The sequence below is a fragment of the Mustelus asterias genome, chromosome 13 (assembly GCF_964213995.1).
Source record: "Mustelus asterias chromosome 13, sMusAst1.hap1.1, whole genome shotgun sequence".
Classification (NCBI taxonomy): Eukaryota; Metazoa; Chordata; class Chondrichthyes; order Carcharhiniformes; family Triakidae; genus Mustelus; species Mustelus asterias.
The window spans coordinates 77,665,944-77,681,411 of record NC_135813.1 but is presented as its reverse complement, the minus strand read 5'-3'; the positions used below and the strand labels follow the sequence as shown (position 1 = coordinate 77,681,411).

The following is a 15,468-nucleotide window of genomic DNA, read 5'->3' as shown; positions in this document are numbered from 1 at the left end:
ATCTGATAGATGCAGTCTGGGAGTGCGCTGAAGGGAGGTCCAATCATGGGTTTTGAGATGAAATTGAATAAGTGGCTGAGAAGAAGGAATGTAAATGTAATGAGAAAGTAGCAGGAGAAAGGACATTGCTAATTTGCTCTTGTCGGAGACAGACACAAGCACACCAGGCTGAATGGTTACAGCACACAAGGAAACCATTGTATCATTCTGTGAATGTCAAGAAATAAGAAATGGCAGATTTGCCTTTTTACAACTTTGCAGATTCACTCTTGATTAGTAAGGGCAGGGTGTAACCTAATGTGTAACATCAGGATGAAATGTAGCACCTATTTAATAATTTGCAACTGAAATGAGAAAAAGTTCACAAGTTCATTGATTAATTTTAAAACTCATTTTGTTATCAAGATTTAGAATCAACAAAATCTCCTTCTGAAAGCCACTGTCAATATTGCTCGCTGTTATTATTGATGAACCAATGTTTCCTGCTTTCCGATTGAAACTCTAACATTCAACACTAATTGCTGGTCTAACACATTTATCAGCCTCTGAAACAGCTTAGTGTGCATGCAATCAACAGTCAGGCATCCGACTGCATCAGGAGATGATGGACTGCGCCCCAGGCGTGCGTGAGTTCTGGATTGAAGATGGTGTGTTATGGCTGTGAATGGCCATCCCCTCCACAGCTGGCACAGATGAACAGCATTGGCCCCAGGTCGACTGATATTTCTCCCCTTCCCGCGGGCTCTCTTTTCCGCTTACTGGTCACGTGTTTTGCCCTCTACTTTTTCCACAACCTTCCCGGTTGCATGTCTCCAGGCAGTGTGAACTATGACTTATAGACCTACAATTTCCAGGTGCCATCGTGATATATTGTATCAACGTGTATACAGTAAATGGCAGAATCCTTAAGAGTATTGATAGGCAGAGTGATCTTGGCGTACAGGTACTCAGGTCACTGAAAGTGGCAACACAGGGGGAGAAGGTAATCAAGAAGGCAGGATTCTGTTTATGGGTCTTCGTTGTGCAAGGATTGCCTGCCTGTGTTGTCCTCCATAATAAAAGTGAATGAACTTCAATATTAACACGTTGCTTGCCAAATACTTCAGGAGATTCTGAGACTGTGAAGTGATGGTGTACCGATGCAAATTCTTTCCTTCTGTAAAACCAACCAGATCTGGTGATATTTGGCTACTACAGGATAGAGAAAGAAACACCAGCTACAATTCTTGTCCAAGTGAGAGTAGGTTATATTTCACTATCTGCACCTCAACTCCCTTTAACCTCCTTTGCTCCAAGTCCCTTGTTCCCTTGACCTAACAATCTCAGTCTTAAAAATATGAATTGACTCAGCACCCTACCCTTAGCAGGCTCCAGGTTTTCACTATCCTTGACATAAAAAGATGCTTCCTGATTTCAGCTGGCTGAGTTCCAATTGAAATATCATGCCGTGTACCTTGTTCAGGATTCCCCACCGGAGGAAATCGTTTCTCCTTGTTTCCTGCTGCTTCTGTTGAGCTATCAGTTCCAAACTTTCATTCAGCCACCACATTCCGGCTCTCTGGAACTTCCTTTCTGGTTTGCCTCTGTCTTTACACCCTCTCACTGCTTGCAAGATCATTCTGGAACTCTTGTTTTTGCCCACGGCTTTATTCACCATCTCAGCTCATTCCTTGTTACCCCTTGCAGCTTGTTGTTGATTGCTTTGTCCTTGTGGTTGAACAGCCTCACCGGTCATCCAGACTCGAAATGTTGGCTCTATTCTCTCTCCACAGATGCTGCCAGACCTGCTGAGTTTTTCCAGCATTTTCTGCTTTCGCCTCTCACTTTCTGATGAGAAGAGTTGGGTCCACTGGAGCAGATTGATATAATTTTATTAACATAAATAAAGATAAATATCATTACCAAATTGCAGGACATTGTGCTACCTCAAATGCCTGCACACCACTGTCAAAGAAGGAGAGGTGGTGAACCTTCCTCCTATCATTGACAATGGCATTGTTAGTTGTCCGGAGAGCACCAACTAACAGGGATTCAACTTCCTTTCAGTTGGATTCCTTCTGCATGCCTTGAGCAATTATCTACTATCAGCTGCTCCCCTCCACCGCCAATGCAATCATCCTCAATACCATTCAACAACAGAGAGACATTTGCTTTCATTCAGCAGCGGGAGGCAATGGCCTAGTGGTATTATCACTGGACTATTAATCCAGAAATTCAGCTAATGTTCTGGGGACCCGGGTTCGAATCCTGCCATGGCAGACGGTGGAATTTGAATTCAATAAAACAAAATCTGGAATTAAGAATCTACTGACGACCATGAAACCATTGTCGATTGTCGGAAAAGCCCAACTGGTTCACTAATGTCCTTTAGGGAAGGAAATTTGCTGTCCTTACCTGGTCTGGCCTACGTGTGACTCCAGAGCCACAGTAATGTGGTTGACTATCAACTGCCTTCTGAAATGGCCAAACAAGCCACTAAGTTCAAGGGCAACTAGGGATGGACAATAAATGCTGGCCAGCCAGCGATGCCCATGTCCCACAAATTAATTTTTAAAAATCATGTCCTTTAATTGGACCTTTTTTCCCCCAAAAATATACTTTATTCATCGACCTGTGAGAACATTACCAACACTCCAAAATGACCATCACACACAAAGCAATAATATTCAGGCTCTTAACATACTTCAAGTAACACTCTGAGATGCTTCAATACAGTCAAGGAAATGTTTCAGTGGTCTTACAAATGTTGCAAAGTTATTTTAAAGGTTGTCCACATAGAAAAAGTTGCACTCCGAGGTGCTTCAGTCCAGCTGAGATACATGTAATATTCGCTGTATACAGTCAGTGAGTCATTCAGCCCGTGGAGGTTCTGCTCCCCTCGGTTCACAGTGGTTGAAATGTCTTGGGCAGCGACATTCCCCATTGCGACAGCTGTCCCAAGCTTTAATGCGTCCTTCACCACATAACCTTGTAATGTGCCAGTCTGCAACACTCAGTCGGGGACAACTCCTTGCACTGGAGGACCAACATGTTTTGGGTGTTCATTGGACATTCTGGAGGTGTGATCTCAGAACCAATGCCTTCACGAGATCTCGAACTTACTGAGAAAACCTTGAGGCAGATTACACATCAATACGGGCCTGTCTTTTTCTTTAAACTGCTAAGTTAAGAGCTGAAACCTGTTGTACTGGTGGTTTTAAGCTGTTGGTCTCACCAGTTTTAGTCATAAGGCCCCAGTCCCCTCTCCTCTATGAGTATTTGCTTTCCAAATTGTCCTATTTTTCCAAAGCACGCTGTTTCAGCACACTGGATTCCTTATTTGCGATTCCCTTTAATGCAAAATTCTTCAGACAATTTTTCCTGTATGGAAATGAAACTAGTTGTTGTTATCCAATGATTCAACTGTGACGCGAATGTGGATGGAGATGTGGTGGGAACAGGACTGGGCATAATATAACTCCCAGCACACAGCAATAGCATCCCGACGTACACTGAATACCATCATACGTAAAGATAGGCCAGTTACCTGAAATACAGAGAGCTGTTCCAGCCTGTGGGATTAGCAAAGCCGTTTCTATATTGGCTAATCAGTCTGCAAAAGCAGCTTTGCACTTTGGAAAAATGCTGAAAGTATACCTCAGCACTTACAGAGAAAGGTTGGCATAGTTTGGGGAGGGAGAAATGTATATAGAACAAACTTGTGACTTATTTTCTAGGCTGAATTTATTTACAAAAATGAGGTGTGTTTCAAAATTTGAAACCAAAAAGAGAAGTTAAATAATGCCGATGAGGCCATGATGTGATCGTTGTGAACTTGCTGCTGAAAGTGGTGATGCAACTTTATGAATGGATTTGATGAGTCCTGTTTATAGAATCCCTACAGTGCAGAAGGAGGCCATTCGGCCCATCGTGTCTGCAGCGACCACAATTCTACCCAGCCACTATCCCCATAACCCCATGCATTTACCCTGGCTGGTCCCGCTAACATAACACTAAGGGGCAATTAAGCATGGTCAATCCAGCTAACCCGCACATGGGGCAGCATGGTGGCACAGTGGTTAGCACTGCTGCCTCACAGCGTCAGGGACCCGGGTTCGATTCTCAGCTTGGGTCATTGTCTGTGTGGAGTTTGCACATTCTCCCCGTGTCTGCGTGGGTTTCCTCCGGGTGCTCCAATTTTCTCCCACTGTCCAAAGATGTGCGCGTTAGGTTAATTGGCCATGCTTTAATTGCCCCTAGTGTCAGGGGGATTAGCAGGGTATATGTGTGGGGTTGCGGGAATAGTGCCTGGGTGGGATTGTGTTCGGTACAGACTCGATTGGCCGAATGGCCTCCTTCTGTACTGTAGGGATTCTATGATTCTATGAACTTTGGACTGTGGGAGGAAACCGGGACGCCCGGAGGAAACCCATGCAGACACGGGGAGAACGTGCAAACTCCACACACACAGTCACCCGAGGCTGGAATTGAACCCGGGTCCCTGGTGCTGTGAGGCAGTAGTGCCAACCACTCAACGGTGCTTCCACTGTTGTCTCAGTGGACTCAAATTTTCCATTTATTCAGCTATGATCTCAGCTATTATCACCCAACGATGAAATGATAATTAAAAACGACACAATAATACCATTTCCTTGTGGAAATTACTGTTTGAATATTGAAGACGGAAATGAAACTTGTTAAAAAGAAGTGTCCAAATCTTGGAAATTTCTTGTTTAGTTGGCCACTTTTGTACTCCTGAAGCCCAGATATATAATTGATTAACAGGCATTTCCTGTGGGGCTGAGGAATTTGGGTTCATAAGTTGAGGTTTAGAAGAATGAGAAGTGAAAGATGCAAGACTCTGAAGGGGTTTGGTGGGGTGGACACAGAGGTTGCATTCTCTAGCTGGGGAATGTAGAACATTGGGCGGAGTGGGGAGCAGGGCACAGTGTCAGGATAAGGGGTCGATCATCTAGAACTGATATGAGGAGATCGCTCAGCAATTCAAGGGGAGCAGGTGAGAAAGCGGAGTTGTGGCAGAAGATCGGCCATTGAATGGCAGATTAAGCTCACGGGTCCATATAGTCTACTCCTGCTCCTATTATGTACTTACATTCTTAACTCTGAACACTGAAACCAGAGAGAAGAGTGGGCAGCACGGTGGCACAGTGGTGAGCACTATTGCCTCACAGTGCTGAGCACTATTGCCTCACAGCGCCAGGGACCCGGGTTCAATTCCCACTTAGGTCCCTGTCCATGCGGAGTCTGCACATTGTCTGTGTGGGTTTCGTCCAGGTGCTCCGGTTTCCTCCCACAGTCGGAAAGACGTGCTGGTTAGGTGCATTGGCCAAACTAAATTCTACCTCAGTATAACCGAATAGGCGCCGGAGTGTGACGACTCAGGGATTTTCACATAATTTCATTGCAGTGTTAATGTCAGCCTACTTGTGACATTAATAAATAACCTTTAAGGCTATGTGATATTATACTTATTGCTTAATTTCTATAATTTTAGTAAATGTTCTATGATGCAAAGTATTTTCAAACAATTTGATATTGATTAAAAAATAAATGATAGAAATGTATTTTTGAACATTCTGATAAGGTATACACTTTGAAATTCCCTGCCCTCTATTTGCACACTTCAATATTAATGAGGAATTGTAGATTTGACAGTGATATATACGCATTAGTCCTTTGTGACTGATCCTTTGATTTTGATCAGGACCTTTGGAGACTCAATCAGTAAATTCAATAAGCACCAACCACAACATGAAAGGAAATTAAAGAGAGTGAATGATAGGACAAAAAGAATGACCTTACTTCACAAAAACCCAGGCACAGCATAAGGCACAGTGGTATTAATATAATATAAAGACTCCACGGTTTACAGACTGGTTCAGATGGAAAAGGATCTTTGATGAATTTGATTTGAAAATGGCAACCCTAAATTCTTCCCACGACAGCAATAACTGGTTCAAATTTCTGGAGAGCCAGGGGGGGTGAAATTGATCCACGTCAACAGCCTGAGGCATGAAATGGGTGAATTGACGATACATTTACTTTCATTATGCCCAACCTTCTCTCCACTGAAGTTGACAGTTTTTTCTGGAAACCCGTTTCCTAGTCTCACTTTGTTTGAAATGAGAAATCTTGATAATAATTTCCAAGTCAATGGAATCTCTACAGCCAACCAGGTCTTAAAGATACCTTTTAAAGATATCTTTAAGACCTGGTTGGTTGTAGAGATTCGCATTCTAATCAGTATTCTGTAACTTGATTTTGTGTCTCTGTATGCCCTGTTTGAGACCAGATATCCACTCCATTTGACAAAGGAGCAGCGCTCCGAAAGCTAATGACATTTGCTACCAAATAAACCTGTTGGACTTTAACCTGGTGTTGTTAAAACTCTTACTTTGTTACCTCCAGACATGACTATTTCTGGCTGACCTCCCATGATCCACCCTCTGTGACCTTGAGGCCATTCAAGACTCAGCTGCCTGTATCCTATCTTGCACCCCGCCCCATTCACTCATCACCCCTGTACTTGCTGACCGATGCTGGATTCCAGCCAAGCACTGGTTCAATTTGAATCTTTGTTTTCAAATTCCTTCATGGCCTTTACCCACACTCACCTCCCTTCCAGGCAATGGCCTAGTGATATGATCACTAGGCTATTAATCCAGAAACTCAGCTCATGTTCTGGGGAGCTGGGTTCAATTCCCTCCATGGCAGCTGGTGGAATTGGAATTCAATAAAAAATATCTGGAATTAAGAATCTACTAATGACTATGAAACCAGTGTCGATTGTCGGAAAAGCCCAACTGGTTCACTAATATCCTTTAGGGAAGGAAATCTGCCGTCCTTACCTGGTCTGGCCTACATGTGACTCCAGAGCCACAGCAATGTGGTTGACTCTCAATGTCCTCTGAAATGGCCTAGCAAGCCACTCAGTTCAAGGGCAACTAGGGATGGGCAATAAATGCTGGCCAGCCAGCGACACTCATTTCCCATGAATGAATTAAAAAACCTCATCTTCAATCACCTCCAACTTTAGAATCCTTTGAGATATCAACTTTTATATCATTCTAGCCTTAATGATGAGCCATCTCAATTTTAATTATTTCACCACTCTTGTCTGTGCCTTCAACTGTCTCGGCTCTAAACGCTTGACATTCCTCCCTAACCCGCTCTGCCTCTCTAGCTCTCTTTCGTCCTTTAGAACATCCCTTGAAACTTTTAGCCAATCCTTTCACCATCCTCCCTAATATCACCCAATGTGGTCCTGTGTCATAACACATGTTTGAAACACTTGGGGAATTTTATTATGTTAACTGCGTTAAATAAATACAAGTTGTTGTTGTGAATGAAAGTTTATAAAATACACTTTGGGGGGAATTTTCCCGTTCTGCACGCCACGGGAATCATAGCGGGGGTGGGGGGGGGGGGGGGAGGGGGGGTGATGGGGTGGACCATGGAAAGGTCTGTTGACCTCGGGTGGGATTTTCCAGTTTTGAGGCGAGCACGGCCGGAAAATCCCGGCCATACTGACAATTCAAGCAACTATTAAAAGTATGGTACACATCACCTGTACAATTGACTATCAGTGCACAAATGAACATTGTTTGGATTCAGTAGGCTAGAAGAGAGTTTAAGTCCAAGTGCTCCATTTGACAGAAATGTTACCCAGAAATTCCTTAAATGCCTCGCGAGGCTTTTTTCTTCTTAAAACCATCGAATGAACAACTCCTGCCTGATTGTCACAGGAGCTGATGTCCTTTTCCTGTGTTAGTTTACACAGTACTCATGTTGGTCTATGTTTCATTTTAAAATTACAATCCTAACTATATCATTCAGACCCCAATATTAACATACAGTTTTTTAAAACTTTATTTATTAATGTCACAACTAGGCTTACGTTAACATTGCAATGAAGTTACTGTGAAAATCCCCTAGTCGCCACACTCCGACACCTGTTCGGGTACACTGAGGGGGAATTTAGCATGGCCAATGCACCTAACCAACATGTCTTTCAGACTGTGGGAGGAAACTGGAGCACCCGGAGAGAACCCATGAAGTTATAGGGAGAACATGCAGACTCCACACAGACAGTGACCCAAGCTGGGAATCGAACCCGGGTCCCTGGCACTGTGAGGCAGCAGCGCTAACCACTGTGCCACCACAAATTTCACAGAACAGAAACAGGCATTTTGGCCTAACTTGTCCATATCAGTGTTTATGCTCTACAGAAACTTCCTCCCACCCACCACTTCATCTCATCCTGTCACCATATCCTTCTGTTCCTTTCTTTCTCATCTATTTCTATGACTTTGCCTTAAATATATCTACGCACTTCACCTCAACCACTTCCTGTGCTACTGGGTTCCACATTCTCACTGCTCTCTGGGTAAAGAAGTTTCTCTGGAATTCCCTACTTGATGTATTTATGACCTCCTGCTGCTGCTATCCCCACACAAGGGAAAATATCTTCCCTACGGCTTCCCTATCAAACACTGTTCACAATTTTCTCTTATCGGGTCACCCGGTTGTGGTGAACCATAGATGGTTACCACTATGGGTACTTGTACATATGTTACTCTTGTTACTGTTGGGGTTAGGGTTGGGGTGTTCCACCTGTTAGCATTGTTCTGTGGTACACTCCGTTTGGCTCCGCCTTCTTAAAGGAGTATAAAGGTCACTGCGACTTCCTAGTAGCCCTTAGTCTGGGATAGTATTGTTAAGCAGTATGCTCTATTCTTGTTGTGAATAAAAGCCTTTATTCCCGGGTACGATCTAGCCTCCCAAGTGGATTAATCACGCATCACCGGTCTTCTCTTTTCTAAAGGAAAGAGCCTGTTCAGTCCAACAGTTATCATTTCTCTGTTCTGATATTAGCTTTTCTGCACCTCCTTCTGGGTCTCTCTATATATCTTATAATAAGAAGGATTATAAATATAGAAACAGGAGGAGGCCATTCAGCCCCTCAAGCCTATTACATTAAGAACTAGAGAAGGCTATTACAGCTCCTCAGTAAGAAGTCTGCTGTAAGTTTCAGGCAGCTGCTGTGGCCGCCTAGGAGTAGGCCCCTTTCGCAGTGGCAATAGCTGATGTACCAATGTTAATGGACCAATAATGGAACACATTTTTTTGATTTGATTTGATTTATTGTCAAATGTATTAGTATACAGTGAACAGCATTTCTTGTGCGCTATACAGACAAAGCATACCGTATGTGGAGAAGGAAAGGAGAGAGTCCTGAATGTTTAAAGAGTTAGAATAAAGTTTTAGGAGCATAGAACTAGAGTAAAAGATAGAATTAGATGGTATGCTGGGCACAGCTTGCAAGACGTCGCCACATTCTGTCGCCACTGGTCCATTAATATCAGTTACAGCGAGTTAAAATTGACCCATTGTGTCACCTTCTATGGTCCCCATCAAGCAACAAGATGAAAGCGAAGTAAGTTGTAGCCACAGGACTATAAGTACAGCAAATGTTTTGAAAGGAGAAGCTGATGAGAAGGTGAGAGCAAAGCATTCTACCGCTTGGTTATAGATGCTCTATTCAAAAGTGTGACTGCTTGACAACTGACTTAGATTTAACATGATAAACCTAGGTGACCGTAAGTGAAATTCATGGACTTCTGTTAATTACAAGGGGCCTCGATCAATCACTGCCCATGGTTGACATTTAATTCTGGTGTGCAGAGTTAGGCTGCGGCACCCTTCACAGATCAGGGCCTACGTCAGGCCTTCATAATCCAACCACTATAGCCTACATCAGTTTCATTTTGAACAGTTACAATGCAAATGGGAACCAAACCACTTGTCAATGCCAGAAATTTTATTTTTATTAAATGGAAAGCAGGAGATCAATAAGAGAGTAGCACATGATGGTACAAGTGGGCAATTGAAACAACAAAATATTACTGACAGAATGCATCCTTTGAATAGGGAAATTAAATTGCGCAAGTGAAAGTGATTGACAGCATCAATCTCGTTGTATTTGAAGGAAACTGGATGGAGATGGAACTGTTTGGAATAGGCTTAAAGTACAAACAGCAACATTTTACCTTCGGGCTGTTCATGTTTGCTGGCAGATTAGAGGCTGCAGCAGGGGGCAGATTCATCAATTTGTAGGCTGTGAATACTGGAAAACCTCTGCTGCGCTGTGAGATTACAAATTTATTCCTCAAGGAAGGAAGATCAAATAACTTATGACAGATGGAGTCACCAGAGGGTCGGTCTCCCCTCTGCTGAACGGAATTAACATTTCCAGCATAGTGGGATTACCTAGTCTGTACTTTGTAATTGCAAGCTAATACACAGAATAAGATGAAAATAAGCAAGAGATACTGAATATTTTATTGATAATTAAATACCAAATTATTATGTATAAAGAGTGTCATCATTATACACTGCAAGATTAAGAATGAATCACTGTGAAACTTCTTTGTTCTACAAATAAAAACATTGTGAGGAAATGCAGCAATACTTTCGTCTTGGATAATCCATTTGGAACTAGTCGAGCAATAGGGTTTGGTTATACTCAGTATGTAGCTGTGTAGGGGGCAAATTTAATCTCTATAGTGCCATTAAAGGCATCGTGATGGAAGATGGAAGCCTAATTCCATTCTGTTGGGATGAGCTGCCCTCAAGGGGAGGCGATGGCCTAATGGTATCATCACTAGTCTATTAATCCAGAAACTCAGTTAATGTTCTGGGGACCCGGGTTCGAATCCCGCCATGGCAGATGGTGGAATTTGAATTCAATAAAAAAAATCTGGAATTAAGAATCTACTGATGACTATGAAAGCACTGTCGATTGTTGGAAAAACCCATCTGGTTCACTACTGTCCTTTAGGAAAGGAAATCTGCCGTCCTTACCTGGTCTGGCCTACGTGTCATTCCAGAGCCACAACAATGTGGTTGACTCTTAACTGCCCTTGGGCAACTGGGGATGGGCAATAAATGCTGGCCATCCAGCGATGCCCATGTTCCACAAATGAATATTTAAAAAAACCAGGTGCCCACGCAGGCATTCTCAACACGACTTGATTTGATTTATTATTGTCACATGTATTGGGATGCACGCTATACAGACAAAACATACTGTAACTAGAATACATAGGGGAGAAGGAAAGGAGGGTGCAGAATATTGTGTTACAGTCATAGCTAGGGTGTAGAGAAAGATCATCTTAATTTATGGAAGGTCCATTCAAAAGTCAGCAGGGAAGAAGCTGTTCTTGTGTCGGTTGGAATGCATCCTCAGACTTTTGTATCTTTTTCCTGACAGAAGAGAGAATGTCCGGGGTGCGTGGAGTCCGTGATTATGCTGGCTGCTTTCCCGAGGCAGCGGGAAGTATAGACGGAGTCGATGGATGGTAGGCTGGTTTGAGTGATGGACTGGGCTACATTCATGATGCGCGATTAATTCACTTGGGAGGCTGGATCGTACCCGGGAAATAAAGGCTTTTATTAGCAACAAGAATGGAGCATACTGCTTAACAATACAATCCCAGACTAAAGGTTTACTAGGCAGTGCAGTGACCTTTATACTCCTATAGGTAGGCGGAGCCAACCGGAGTGTACCACAGAACAATACCAACAGGTGGAGCACCCCAACCCTAACCCCAACAGTAACAAGAGTAACATATGTACAAGTACCCATAGTGATAACCATCTATGGTTCAGTACTCATAGTGATAACCATCTATGGTTCAGTACCCATAGTGGTAACCATCTATGGTTCACCACAATTCACAACCCTTTTTAATTTCTTGCGGTCTTGTTCAGAGCAGGAGCTGTGATACATCCGGAAAGGATGCTTTCTATGGTGCATCTGTAAAAATTAGTAAGAGTCGTAGCGGACAAGCTGAATTTCCTTAGCCTCCTGAGAAAGTAGAGGCAATGGTGGGCTTACTTAAATATAACATCGGTGTTGGGGGACCAGGCCAGGTTGGTGCTGATCTGGACATCTCAAAACTTGAAGCTCTCGACCATTTCCACTTCATCCCCATTGATGTAGACAGGGGCATGTCCTCCACTACATTTCCTGAAGTCAATGACCATCTCTTTCGTTTTACTGACATTGAGGGAGAGATTATTGTCGTCGCATCATTTCACCAGATTCTCTATCTCTTTCCTGTACTCCATCTCGTCATTCTTCCAGAAGGAACATGTGACAGCCCAAATGGCTGCATTGACGCTCAGATACTTTATTGTGATCATACAGGTCCAGGCAATAGATTTGCATCTCACTCTGCAAACAAATGCTAAGCTGCAAGATGGATCCTGAACTACTTAAAGGACCAGGCATTCCAAATTGCAGGTAAGGTAATTTTTTGCAATTGCAGAGTATCATGATGTATTCCGGAGTGTTTTTTGAGGTGTTCTTCCTGGATTTGTTAGGGGATATTGTTGCATTCGCACTGGGAGGGCAGAGGATCAGGGGCAGCAGTGGCACAGCCTCTAGGTCTCCAGCATGACAGAGAGAGGTTGTGGAGAGGGCAAACCATGCTGTGTCAACTGGGAGCCGCTTTCCTCCACGCTCCTTGGCAGTGATAGGCGGCTGCCCGGCAGAGCAGCCAATGCACTCAGCAACTCAGAGTGGCATCCACTCAGTGCTTTCCTGTACGCTGGCCCAGCAATGCCCTCACTGTGGTCCTCTGAAGCAGTCTGTAAACTCTTCCTCTGGGGAGCTGGTACATGTACCATCACCCTCACCCCTAGTTGCAGCCCAGTCAGTAGCAGATGATTCAGTGCGTACTGATCCCAGATCACGCAGGGGCAGTATCTGAGCTGGTGGCTGAGTGTCAGATCAAGTAGGGCCTCTTCAATGGTGCCATGCTGTTCCTCTCTCTCTTCCTCCTTGGGCTGCTGTGGTTGGGCAGGTGGTGATGGTTCACACTATTCCCTATGATCTTTACACCATTTCTGCCCCACAATGACTCCTGTTCCAGTAATACTTTCACTTCAAAATTCTCCTCCTCCTATTTGAAATCCATGGGCAGCTTTGCCCCTTCCTATTATTATTCAAAGAATCCCCACAATGCAGAAGGAGGCCATTTGGCCCATCAAGTCTGCGCTAACCACAATCCCAGGCCTTATCCCCGTAACCCAACATATTTACCCGAACTAAGCCCCCTGACACTAGGGTCAATTTATCATGGCCAATCAACCTAACCCACACATCTTTGGACTGTGGGAGGAAACCGGAGCACCCAGAGGAAACCCACGCAGACACGGGAAGAATGTGCAAACTACACACAGACAGTGACCCGAGGCTGGAATTGAATCCGGGTGTCTGGCGCTGTGAGGCCGCTGTGCCGCACACTGGGAGCTGTTTATTTAGGGTGGGCACTCATTCACAGTCAGGTCTAAGATCCCTCAACAGGGTGCCACACTGGGAGGAGTTAATTGCCCAGTGGTCACCTGACCTGTACTCTTAAAGGGGCAGCCTGCAGCCCAAACCCCAGCATACAATATACAAATATACATACATCACATCTACCTGGGTAATCTCCTCCAGCCCCAAACATCCTCCATGATATCTGTGCTTCCATCCTTTTGAATGCCCCCGATTTGAATTGCCCCACCACTGGTGGCCAGGACTTCAGCTGCCTGGGCCCCGGCTCTTGAATTCACTTCCTAACCCTCTCTTACCTTTGCCTGTCTCTCTAACCTAATATCACCTGATGCAAGTTGATGTCCAGTTTTGCTTTGTAATGCTGCTGTGAGGAATCTTGAGATGTTTTATGACATTGAAGGCTTTGGGGGCGATTCTCCCCCCAAAAATTCTAAGTGCTGAATTTATGCAAAATCTGGAGTCACTCCCGCTGGTTTTGTTAGTGGGGATTTTCAAAATGAATCTCCCACACTCTGAGCACTGCAGAGTGAACTAGCGAGATTCACGTTGATAATCTGTGGGCGGGGCCTATTCCCGCTGGAGAGGCCGGCAGCATAGCGCTGAGCGTGCCACCGCGTGTGCGCCGATCCTTCAGAGCGGAGATCGGCGCATGCGCAGTGGTCCCGCACTACCAGCCTCCCGATCGCTGGCCAACCTTGCGACGACTCCCCATCGCTGCCATTCCAACTCCACCACTCCTACCCCCTAATCGCTGGCTTCATGGACCTCTCTGGGCCAGCACTGATGTCCCCCGCCCCGACCCCTCCCGCAGTCCGCCCCCCACCCACACCCCCAGCAGTCCCAAGCCCCCCCACACCCCGATGGCCAGCCCGATCACCCCCTTCCCTCCCTCAACCCCTATGCAGAGTGGCAGTGGGAACTCCCCCACCTCCATCGATCACCCCCTATAGGCTCCACCCCCTCTGGCCCCACCCCCTTGGCACTGCCCGATGCCTGGTGGGCAGTGCTAAGGTGCCCCCTTGGGCATTGCCAGTTTGTCCATTGGGCAGTGCTGGGGGCCAGGCTGGCAATGCCCAGAGGGCAGCTCCTTTCCCCCAACCTCCTGTGGGGCCTCCAAGGCCTTTGTTCCCTCCAGTGGGGTTGGCCGCCAGCTCCCTGGTCGTGGGGAGCTGTTGTAAACCCTGCTGGAATGAAACACTCCTGGCGGGCAGGGGGAGACGCTCGCGGGTCCGGGGACTTCAGTTCTGAGCCCGCTAATGATAATTAAATGCAGATTTAAATATGGAAATCAGCTCCGCGGCAATTTCTGATGTGGAACTGATTACTCTGAAAAACGTAGCCCCGGAAATGCACGGAGGGTGTGGTGCCCAGCAGGGAACCTGTTAAACGGCCTCTGCTGATGTTTCCCAGCAGCCCCCTCTCCCCCGCTAGAGCAGTGCAGCGGGCTGGGAGAATCGCCTCCTTTGTTGGGCGGCACGGTAGCACAGTGGATAGCACTGCTGCTTCACAGCTCCAGGGACCTGGGTTCGATTCTCGGCTTCAGTCACTGTCTGTGTGGAGTTTGCACATTCTCCTCGTGTCTGCGTGGGTTTCCTCCGGGTGCTCCGGTTTCTTCTCACAGTCCAAAGATGTGCGGGTTAGGTTGATTGGCCATGCTAAAAAATTGCCCTTAGTTTCCTGAGATGTGTAGGTTAGAGGGATTAGTGGATAAATATGTAGGGATATGGGGGTAGGGCCTGGGTGGGATTGTGGTCGGTGCAGACTCGATGGGTCGAATGGCCTCTTTCTGTACTGTAGGGTTTCTTTCTATGATTCTTGTCCAAATGTAAATGGCTGTGGGGTGAAACACTTGCAGGCACTGATTAACAGGACACAGCTGAAAAGCAGCTAACGTCATGAGACCTTTACCCCAGCAAGGAACAACTAATATCAGGAAAGGATAAAAGGAAAATGGGCAGAATAGGTGCACAAGCAGGAGATTCCCAGGAAATTCCATCCCCAACAGTGATGGTTCTCACTTACTAAAACCATGGAGACCCGGCCCGAGGCTCATAGGATCCCACTCGAGGCCAACGGAGAATGCCGTTCTGCGAGCCTCGGGGCGGGCGTGCTGGTAAAATTCC

General features: G+C 45.5%; 1 long non-coding RNA gene across 1 annotated transcript in view; it reads right to left on the bottom strand.

Annotated features, from left to right (window-relative positions):
• The window catches only part of LOC144502778 (uncharacterized), a 39,613-nt gene that overhangs the window by 19,352 nt on the left and 4,793 nt on the right, over positions 1 to 15,468 (bottom strand). The window contains exon 2 of the long non-coding RNA XR_013499384.1: positions 1,454 to 1,849. This is a non-coding gene — a long non-coding RNA (uncharacterized LOC144502778). The remainder of the gene's footprint in view (positions 1 to 1,453; positions 1,850 to 15,468) is intronic.